Source organism: Molothrus ater, chromosome 2, assembly GCF_012460135.2.
Source record: "Molothrus ater isolate BHLD 08-10-18 breed brown headed cowbird chromosome 2, BPBGC_Mater_1.1, whole genome shotgun sequence".
Taxonomy (NCBI): Eukaryota; Metazoa; Chordata; class Aves; order Passeriformes; family Icteridae; genus Molothrus; species Molothrus ater.
Window position 1 is genome coordinate 72383204 of NC_050479.2, and position 11385 is coordinate 72394588.

The following is an 11385-nucleotide window of genomic DNA, read 5'->3' on the forward strand; positions in this document are numbered from 1 at the left end:
TTATGTTCATGGTGTCTACGCCCTCATGAACTGAGCAGAGAGGAGAGCTCATTGTTTGGTAACTGTGGAGCCCAAGGGTAATCACAACCCACAGGCTTGCCACATGGGAAAACCATTTTGTGGAGTAAAATGCAGTGATAATAACAATCCCCAGATGCTGTAGGAGATGGAAGCCAAAACTGTGGTTTGTAAAGGCCATCTCGTGGTAAGGCACTCGTGTTGTCATTTTAAAACAGTCCATCAGGAGATGCCCTTAGGTTAGAAGAAATAACTTGAGCCACCCCCAGTCTTTCTGCAATACTGATGGTATTTTAGAGACCCAAAAGTGAAGATGACATTTTCCAGTAGGCACACACTGGGCAAGGGCTTGACAACAAGGACAAGCAACAGTCTGGCCCCAGTCACAGGGTGAGCAGGGCTGCAAAGTAAAACAGATTTTTTCTTTTTGAGGTAGATTTTAGAAACTTCTCTCATTTTAAATTTAATTGCCTGGCAGTTTTAAAAATGGTGTCCAAGAACGCTTTTTAAAATAAATGCCATAGTTAAGACAACTCCACAGATATGCTAAAACAAGACTAAGAAATCTGCTGAACAGAGGCTGCCACAGTCAGGGCATCATCCTCACACCGGAGCAGAGCACAGCAGGCTGCTGTACAGCAAGTCAAGGAAGGGAACAAGGTCCTGCCAGACCTCCAAACTTTGGAAAATGTAATGGAGGTCCTCCATTGCTGCATATTTTGGCCCAAGTGCAGACATGTGCACACATTCGGTGTTCTTTGAAGCGAAGCCAAGATAGCTGTCACCTCACAAGGAGCTTACAACAAAGTTACACCATGCTGTAGCCAGCAACAAACAGATGGTCTTCTGAAATTTTCCAAATGTGAAACCCAGTAAGAAGAGTTCTTATTTTGCTTTAATATCTTGCTTTATACTAACAAAACCTTGAATTTGAACTACATTTTGTATTATTTGTATATTGTTCTCACTGCAGGCTTAATTAATATCAGTGTCTAACAAGGGGCACTTACCTATGTAATTTTTAATATTCAGTTTTCAAAAAAGTATCTATTCATAGAGCTGGATATAAGGTCAACTCTGCTTCAAATAACAAGTGACAGCAAAATATTTGAAGAGTTTCAGTATATTAAAAAAAAATAAAAGCCCCCAGAAAGGTCATCTCTTCATGCCAGAGAAACTGGATGAATCACTGTGTTACTCTGGGGACTATTGCTTGATAGGTCAGACCTACACTGCTCTTTTCCAGTCTGGATCTCAGTTTAGAGGTCATTGTCCCCATCCAACAACTTTTCCATCTGTGCTTATATAAAAGAAGAGATTGATGATGGGGAGAACTGCATCAGGTGAGGAGGAGTGTGCAGAGGACCACTGCTCAAGTTGGACAGAGGAGACAATCTTTCTTTTGCCTCTTGTTGTGCTAGACCAGCTGTTCTGCCTCCATTGCAAATATACAGCACCCCTGGAATAGGTGCAATCATGTTGTACTTGGAAAGAAGATATGAGGAATGGAGGGATGGGATCCAAACATAGGCAGCTGGTATTCTCTTAGGCAGCCTCAGGTTGTCCATGGAGAAAATTACTAGCAGTGTCTGGATACAGTCCTGACTTAAACAGGTCATGGAGGCTGAAGGGTGCTGTGGTTTCCAGAAGAGATTCTTCCAGTCGAGGATGATGTTGATCAGCTGGGAAGCTACATGGCTGCTCCCAGCACAGAAGGGAGCATTTTGCCAAAACTGCTTCATGAAATAGAGAGAAGGTGGGTGCCCCTGGGACCCCACTTTCCTCCAAAGAGTGTCGTGGCATTTCTTAAGAAGCTGCCTCCAGCAGTGACAGATGTTGAAGGGGTCTCTCGGGTGCTCCTCATGCCTCTCCTGCTTGCTCTTGCCATTGCACAATGTGACACGGTGCGGCTGCCATCTCTCTAAACACCCGCTGTGACAGCGGTGGCCAGTCCTGTTTCATGAGCACCATCTTCACCAAAACATTTCCAACAGAGAAACCAGGTTCACCCCTTCCAAATAAAGGTGGATGCAGTTGCAAGAGTGGCTGAAAAGAAATTAAATTGCTCATTCCCAAACAAAAGTTAATGCAGATGCCATGATTATTCCATGATTTCAGCAACACTGAGAAAATATGACTGAATCATCCAGCTGTGTCGGAGTTGGTACATCAGCCTCCAGCGCATTTCCTGACAATTTAGTAATGACCATTTCCTGCCTAATAAACACAGTCCCATCGTTTATTTGCCTTAATCACCTTGGCCTTCCGCTTCAGAGTTCACCCAGTCCAAAACAATGCTCTTGCTTTTCTTCTTCCATTCTTTGTTTTATTTTTCAGACACATCCTGATGTCATAACTACAGCTAGCAAAGGAACAGGACAGGGGACGTTACATTGTTTGAACTGCTGTCATGTCCCTTTGCTGGATCCCACAGACCTTGTGTGTTTCTTCCCATTTTCCAACGTATGAGCACTAATGCATATTTTACTTAGATTATTCTGGAGGAGTTATTTCTAAATGCAATTGCTGACAGTAAGTTATACTGATGGTAGCAAATAAAACAGCTTTAAAGAACTAACAGCTTTAAAGATTGGAGAGATTCAAAACAGCAGCCATAGAAAGAGTAAACACAGTTTTAACCTGACTCCTGCCACACTTACTGTCCCAACATCCCAACAGAAACTTCCTTCAGCATTTTGTTCAATGCAAAAGTCTTTTGAATGCCCAACACGAACTGACCAGATCTAACTCAGCATGAAACTTTCTTTTTACACATGTGGCATTTCTCCCTCCTTTATCTGTACCAAAAGTTCATTTGGATGACACCATTTTCTCCAAGACAAGGTAAAGGGCAATTTTTAGTCGGTATTTCTGCACACAAAATGTCATCTCCAAGCCTTAGAATTGTCTTGTTTCACTGTATTTTACTGTGACACCCTGAAAACATGGTCCCCCTGGCCCGTTGGACAATTAGAGTTTGAGGAAAACCATCCTCTGAGTAAATCATCGATACTACTCTCCTTGAGGCTAACAGAACTGTTTATCTCAGTTGCTCTAGTCATTTAGGCAAGACTGTTTACTCTGATGCTCACTTTCAAGTGACACATTATGTAAAATTACTGAAAAATGTGCTGGCAGACACTTCAGCTAAGAATAATGTGAAGCAGGTGATTTGCACGGGGAGAACTTCTACTTCTGAAGATGAGTAAAGTAACAAATGATCTTGTCTTCTGCAGTTAAACTCCTAATTGGGAATATTTTCCTATGGCAAATTATCAATACATTATCAAATTGTTTTTGAAATTTTAAGGTAAACTATCACAGCATATAGAAATCATGTGTAGATACTGATTATAAATTAGGATTGCTACCTTCCATTTACCAAGGCAGGACCCTTGCCTACTCTTTTTGATTGTAGAGGAGAATTACTCTCAATATTTAAACCTGACATTGGTTGTTCATTCACTAAGTTTTGTTGGGTTTTTTTAGTTTAAGCTGGCTTTAAACTGGAATTTTTTCATACAGTAAATTCATAATGAAGTGTGCTACCAATGCCCCCCAAATCCCCAAGCCAACCCAATTCAAGCCATGAGGAGTAAGAGTGATTCTGTCAAACCCATGGTATTTAGGAAGCAAAGTTTTAAAATACATAAGATACAAAATGTATCTCTATTATGAGATTATTATTGTTCTTTCCTCAATGGCTGTTATCTGGGGGGCAGACTAGGCTACTAATAAGACTGCTGGGCTCCCAAAGCTGTGATGGTGATGTGGCATTCAGGAACTGTGCTATCTGAGTATGTGCTTGCTCTTTCCATTGGCTTTTCAGCCCCATGTCATTCTCTTCCTGGGACAGAGGTTTTTGGGACCTTCAAGAGTAGGGAATTAATCTTGCTGAAAAATAAACCTGGAGGGATTACTTTGGTTTGTTTTTTTGGGTTTTGTTAGGAAAGCTGCCCGGCAAGGGTCAGTGTGCAGCCTCACAAATGCTTGTGCCAGAGCAGTGCTGGAGGCAATCGAAGTGAAGAAATGGCAGGATCCAAATGCTGCCTGTTGGATTTCCTGCTGCCCACTGCCCCTGCCATGTCCCCTTGGTTGTGCTGGCATAAGTGAGCCACTGGTCAGTACACTGAGAGCAGAGAGCTTAGGCCACAAAACAACTCAGTGAAACACTGGCTGCTAATTTTAACTGGATTGATTTTCTGAGCCACTTCAGCTCATGGTGACACGGACAGTCATGCCAGCGCAGGGGAGGAGCACAAGGAAGGGCAGGGAATGGAATGACAGTGGCAGGGTGGGCAGGGTGGGTGGGGACTGCCAGAAGCGTTACTCTTGCTGAAAAATGTTAGTGTAATCCTATTGAAAGTAGTTCAGTCACTGCAGGAAAATCCATTAGTACAGTCTGGCCTGTCAAGAGTCATCAGTCTCCACATTACTGTTTTTCTTTTGGAACAGATCACACACTGATTACAGGGCATCAGCTTTCACTTCTAATCTTGCCCTCTGCACAGGCTTCCATCGGAATTATACCTGGAATAGGTCTCAAGGTTTTTCACCTATGAGACCAGGAGCTCATTAAACAAAAAAAAAGATTATTTAATCAATTCAATATTATGTTTTCCTTTATTCACAAAAACATTTGCAAGCAGTGGCAATTTTAACAGACCTAGTTTGGGAAGCTGTGTTTCCAGGAAATTTCATCTGTTGACTACAAATATGCCTTTGACAAGTCAAGGCTGCTTATCTATGAGACGTAATACTTTATATCGTAATGTAATATTTCAATTTCTTTATAACTAACCAGATTATTATGTACTTGCTTTTCCGGTCGATGTAAATGTAATTACAAAATAAAACTGCTGTGTGGTCAAATAAATCAAAACCTTTATCTGAAGAAACAAATGCAACTCACCTGAATTTATCTGCATAATCATGCGAATGTAACTTCATTGACAACGTTGCACATGGACAACTGATTATGAAATCATTGTTGAAATCCTTTTTGCTACGCATTCCTTTAATACTCTGCTAACTGGGAAAGAACACAGGGAAGTTGTGACACAAGAAAGCTGTGATGACTTCAAGGAGTTGAAGCACATTCTGACAGTGTATTGGCTCATAAAATCTTCATACTGCTTAAAATACTCGTTTTCAACCCCAGCCATTATGTGAATCCATCTCCTAAATCAGCTGCAGTGCTGGAGGGTTAAGGGGCTGGCCATGATTATTCTTGCTTTGTAGAATAACTTTGTGCTGAAATGCATAGGCCACATAGACAACATTTTTTTTCCTGTTTGACTTTTTTAGGCTGTCATAGTTCTGGTCATATCAGCTATCCGCTACTAAGGGATACTAATCTAATACTAGTCTCTGATAAGGCTACCAAATGTTTTGGACTATCTGGTGTAATTGGACTTACAAAAGGATCTTTCTAATGTCTCAACACGCCATGAAAATGAATATTAATTTTTTCAATAAAACAGTCAAATCCATGTGGGACTAACAAGCAGAGTTCATTTTTAACAGTGCAGTGCTGTGATGTGTTGCAGGAGGCAGCAGGGACGTGCAAAATCCAGGCAAGATTTTCAGTGATTCAAAACCAGGGTGCCATTTGTTATCCCCAGAGCGAACTTGGCAGGTAAGAGTGATGGCCACAGCTCATACAAACTTGTCATCCAGGAATCTCCATCTAAGGCACACTGCCATGTTCCATCCATACAACTCAAGAGAAGAAAGAAATTCTTTGAAAATCCAAGTTTATTCTGGAACTGCCAAAGATGAAAAATCTCCTCATTCATAGGATAAGTTTTTCAGGGAGCTGGTGCAAACTACAGACCCAAACTGAAGCAGTAAAATGTTTTATGCAATGATCAGTCTGCCCATGGACCCTCAGCTACCGGAGAATCTGTCAGGAGGTATTTCTACTACATGCCTCTTCTGTATATGGAACAAAAATAAAGAGAGTCCTGTTGCATATTTCTGCTGCAACTTCAGAAGTTAGCCACCTTCAGATAGCCTGGGTACAGCTAACTACTGGACCTTGCTTTCTCTACTGCGATTGATTCATTACGTGGCACGCACTTATGGTGGCTGTACAAGGGATTGGTCAGCTGAGCAGTTAGCTTGCTGACCAATGGATTGACTTCAAAATAGGAAATGGCTAGATGGTGAACCAGCTTGTGAGTACTCAATGATAGTTCTGCTTTCAGGAGGAACATTTTTGAGCAAAAGTTTGTGTCAGACCCCCTTAAGGGAAAACCTCCAAAGTAGTATGGCAGCATTTCCAAACACAAGTAAAACAAGCCTGTGGGTGTGCACGTGTGTGAGTTAAGCTATTGCAGCTTCATTGGCACCTTCTGTGAACTACCACAGATATTTCACCTGTCAGCTTCTCCAGACCCCACTGTTTTGTTACAACACACAAGAGAGAGTCACACATGCAAATTGGGCCCATGAATCCCTTAGTACCAAGGTGGTAAGTCTTACCTAAGGGTATTGCTGAGGAGTTCCCCGTAGGTCCTTGCTTTTTATGCAGGATCAGTGACAATTTGACTGTGACTTGCAAGCTATTGAAAGGAAGGAAAAGTCCCCTCTTAAGCAGATGACCTTAGGAATAAACTAAGAGGAGGGAAGCAGGCATCTTTAGAGCAGGGTCAAAACAGAACAATTTCAGAGGAGAGACTAAAGCATCAGTACTCTAGCCTATGCTAATCAAAAATGACTCAGTCTTAAGTGAATGAAACACAAAACAAGTGTCTAGAGACAGTAGCCTAAAATACACTGGTGCTACATTGATCCCTTTTGGGTTGGTAAGTTTGCCTTGGCAACAGCCTTGAGATGAAAGAGGCAGTAAGCTGTCAGTCTGAGCTGGCATTTGTGTCCTTCAACATAGATACCTGCTGCATGAAGACTTTTAAATGTTTGCTACAGCCAAATTGAAACAGACTAGCTTAAGCTATCATCCTACCATCTAGTATACTAGGAAAGTATTCCCAAATACTCCACAAGTCCATGGCAGTGGCAGCACAGAGGCTGTGTGAGGAAAGCACACATATTTCCCAAATACTTAGTGCAAGCTATCACTGATAAACTTCCAAGTGTGAATCATAAGCAACATATTCTGATCAACCAGTCATAAATCCTAAATTTAACTCCAAAGGTCAGAATAGCTAAACTTAGTGACAACTTAGTGACTGTTCTGTTGAGCTCCCCCCTTCTCACACTGCAGTGCTAACCCTGACATGGTGGTTGCCAGACAAGTGGAGTCAGGAGGAAACAGAATGTAAGCAGATACAAACCAAAATACAGCAGGTTTCCTGTAAAACAATCAATGCACTCACTTGCTTTAAACAATGCTTACTGTTGCAGCTTCAAATACAGGAGTGAGTATCACGAGATGCCAGAAGTCTGTATGTTCTACTAGCTTACATTTTTTAACTCTACTGACATTTTGCCATCCAGTATCAATCTATTGCAATGCAAGGCCTTGCCTGTGAAAAGCCAATTCAAGTGCAAGGTGTGTGCCTCAATTCTTGGGCAGAATATTAGTTTAACATATTGAGTGTGACCCAGTAATTTCTGTGTCTGACATTCTCCTGAATTCTCCCTCTGCAGGCTGCTACTGTGGTACTCAACTGATGCTTGGCATGAGCAGTGGCTGCTCCTGGCCACTGTGACTCTTCACTGCTCTGACAGTGTCACAAGCTCTGCACACACACAGCTACACAACACACCAATTCTCTATAACCTCATTCTTAGCCCCCGTATCTTTTTCTGTGTAATATGGTTAATAATTGGTTTGAATCTTGCTTCCAGTAAGACCCAGCCTTGCAACATGGAGGTTGCTCATGTAAAGACCCAATATTTTGCCTCTTCCCTGTTAAACTCATGCATGACACATTGCATTACTTGTCAAATGCCATTCTTAACAAAACTGAGGACTTGAAATTAATTACTTGAATGACTAATCCAGCTTTGCAGCACTGCTTACTGTTGTGTTGTAAGAAATAAACAGAGCAAGTGACCAACAGCACTGGGCAGTGCTATCAAACTTGCTTACAGTAATTTTGGTAGAAGCTTTTCCTCCAGAGGGGAATTGTGACTTACTGTGCCCAGGTAACTTGACTGAGGCCATTTGTATGGAAGTCTAGCCAGGTTGTCTGAAGGACTTGATCTGAATTGTTTTGAAGTGTCTGGTAAGAGACCTTCTGTGTCACTGGTGATGAGCATCACAGACAACCACAAGTGGAATAGTGAGTACTGGAACCATTACTCCGAACAGACTTAATCTAGGTGCTGATGAAAAAACAGTGATAAGTCAGGAAGTATTGCAGGAATTCATTGCAGAACCTATTTACAATTTATTTATAGAATTTATTGCAGGAATTGTTGCAGGAACCCATGCAGTCAAGGTTAGGAAAAATGAGCCTGGGAAAGGGAGCAAATTGCATGTTCCAGCCAGAGAAAGGAGGTCTACTGAGAAAAAGAAGTGTAGGCAGAGATCTCTTGAACACTGCTGGAAATCAACCTTAGGAACATCTAAGGAAATCAAGCACAGAAAAAAAATCAAGATGTATGTCCTGATAGACAGGATAGACAAGAAAGAGAGGATGGTTTCTAAAGCTTCTACCTAGCCAATGATGAAAGATTAATTCCATGCCAAGCTTGCCACTTGCATGCTTGCAATTGTCATTGTGCTTTTGTACTAGTCATCCATTTCCCTACTGACGGTGATTTCCTTACCTCGTGTAACTCACTGCTCAGCCACTTCTATTCCCTTGCACTAGACTTTGTCAGATGCTCCTGACAATGGGATGAAGTTCAATAAGTCCAAGTGCCGAGTCCTGCACTTTGGCCACAATAACCCCCTGCAACGATATAAGCTGGGGACAGTGTGGCTGTACAGTGCTCAGGAGGAAAGGGACCTGGGGGTGCTGGTTGACAGTCGGCTGAACATGAGCCAGCAGTGTGCCCAGGTGGCCAAGAAGGCCAATGGCATCCTGGCCAGTATCATGAACGGTGTGGCCAGCAGGAGCAGGGAGGTCATTCTTCTCCTGTACTCAGCACTGGTGAGGCCACACCTTGAGTATTGCGTCCAATTCTGGGCCCCTCGCTTTAGGAGGGACGTTGAGATGCTTGAGCGTGTCCAAAGGAGAGCAACGAGGCTGGTAAGGGGCTTGGAACACAAGCCATATGAAGAGCGACTGAGGGAGCTGGGGTTGTTCAGCCTGGAGAAAAGGAGACTCAGGGGTGACCTTATCACCCTCTTCAACTTCCTGAAGGGTAGCTGTGGTGAGCTGGGGGTCGGTCTCTTTCTCCGGGCAACAACCGACAGAACAAGAGGACACAGTCTCGAGCTGCGCCAAGGGAGATGCAAGCTAGAAATAAGGAGGAAGTATTTTACAGAAAGAGTAGTCAAATACTGGAATCATCTACCCAGGGAGGTCATGGAGTCACCATCCCTCGAAGAGTTTAAAAAAAGACTGGATGTGGCACTTGGTGCCATGATCTAGTTGAGGTATTAGAACATGGGTTGGACTCGATGATCTTAAAGGTCTCTTCCAACCTAGAATTTCTGTGTGTGATTCTGTGTGTGACTACAGCAGATCTTTGCTAGTTTTATTGTATGTGTGCGTAGGACTGATTAACACATTCAAAACAAACCCAAATTCATGACTGGTTTGAACAACCAACTGTTGTTTCGTTTTCCTTAATGTTTTAATCTTTAGCCCAAATTGGCACTTTGTGGCTGATTTCAGCTGTGGGAGAAAACAAGGTAGAAAAGGACTGCTAGAGCAGGAAGCCCAGGCTCCACTACCAACAACACTCTTTCTGGCAATGACTTCAAAACTTTGAACTATTTTAAGAGGATTAGCACCACAAAAGAGGAAAGCATGGAGGAACAATGTGATGCATCTTTTTTAGCCAACAGCAGAAATAGCTTAGGCATTCACTCTGACAAGATAAATGAACAATCAGCTTTTCTAAGACTAGCCAAGAGAACATTAAGATTGTAATATAGCTGAAAGAAAATGTGACTACTTGAACATGTAATTTTTACTGAAGATTACTCCGCTCAGTCCTCCCACTCAAAATGAGGATGATATATTCCTGATGATCATATGGTAAAATGCATGATTTTGTCTGCACAAATTATACCACTTGTGAAAGAGGAGTGGATTTAATGAACATGCTAAAGTGTGCCCAAATAGGCAAACTTCAGGGCAGAAGGGATAGGTACAGATTGATCAAACCACTATGCCTATTCACAGACTGGCAGATGGATCCTGTGGTGTGACACCTTACCTAAAATGGAATAACAACCACAGCAGTATGGACTGAATTCTGACCAAAGCAGGAATCTGGAGGTCCTGGTAGACTGTGACAAGGACAGCATGAGCAGGGCCTCTCCATGAGGATGAATAAGCTGAGGTTGACCACAGGACAGCAGGGCTGTGCTCTCATCTATCAGGGTGCAGGTCCAAAGGATTTGGATAGGACTGGAGTAGTGACAGATCTTCTTGCGAGTCCAAGACAAGGCAAGATAATGAGTCATGTCCAGAGTCCAGATAGAAAGTGAAGCCAGAAAGAGTAGAAGACAGAGTAAGAGTAAAGATCCATGCAGGAGAAAGGGTTGGAGACAAGGCTATATGTTACACATTGAAGAAGGACAATTGATGAGCCATGATGAGAGCAGACTGGGCTTGGCACAGGCAAACCTACAGCCCTGCACATGCTGACATCCCAGGTGAGGGTGTCAAGGCAGTTAAGGCCCAGCCATGCACTTTCCTTGGCCTGACAGGAACCAAGCTAAATGTAAGTGAGCAGAACACCACAGTGGTGAGTAAGGCTACCTCTATAGAGACACATTAGGTTGTTTTTACTGGCATGCAGCCAATAGATCAAAAGAACTACCAGTCCTTTTTCCTCAGCACTTGTTACATCACGTCTGGAAAACCACATTGCACTCTGGGGCCCACACTATGAGAAAGAAGTTGACAAATTGCAGTGAGTACAGCTGAGGGCAGTCAAGTTGGCGTGGGGGTGGGAGCAACTGTGAGGAAAGGCTGAGGGAATTGCATTCAGTCAGAAAAAGCTTGAAAGGGAACCCAAGAATTTTCTTCTAGTACCTGAGATTGTCAAGAAAATGCATCAACAGTCTCTACTGCAGTGCACAGCAGCAAGACGAGAAGTAACAGACATATGAGGACATTCTGAATTAAGGGGGAAAAGATGTCACTGTGACACCAATCAAGCATTGACAAGGTTGCCCTGAGAGTTATGCACTCTCCATTCTCTGAGGTTTTCAAGACCCTGCTGAACAAAGTCCTAAGTGACTTGATCAGGAGGCTGAAGAAACAGAAGGTG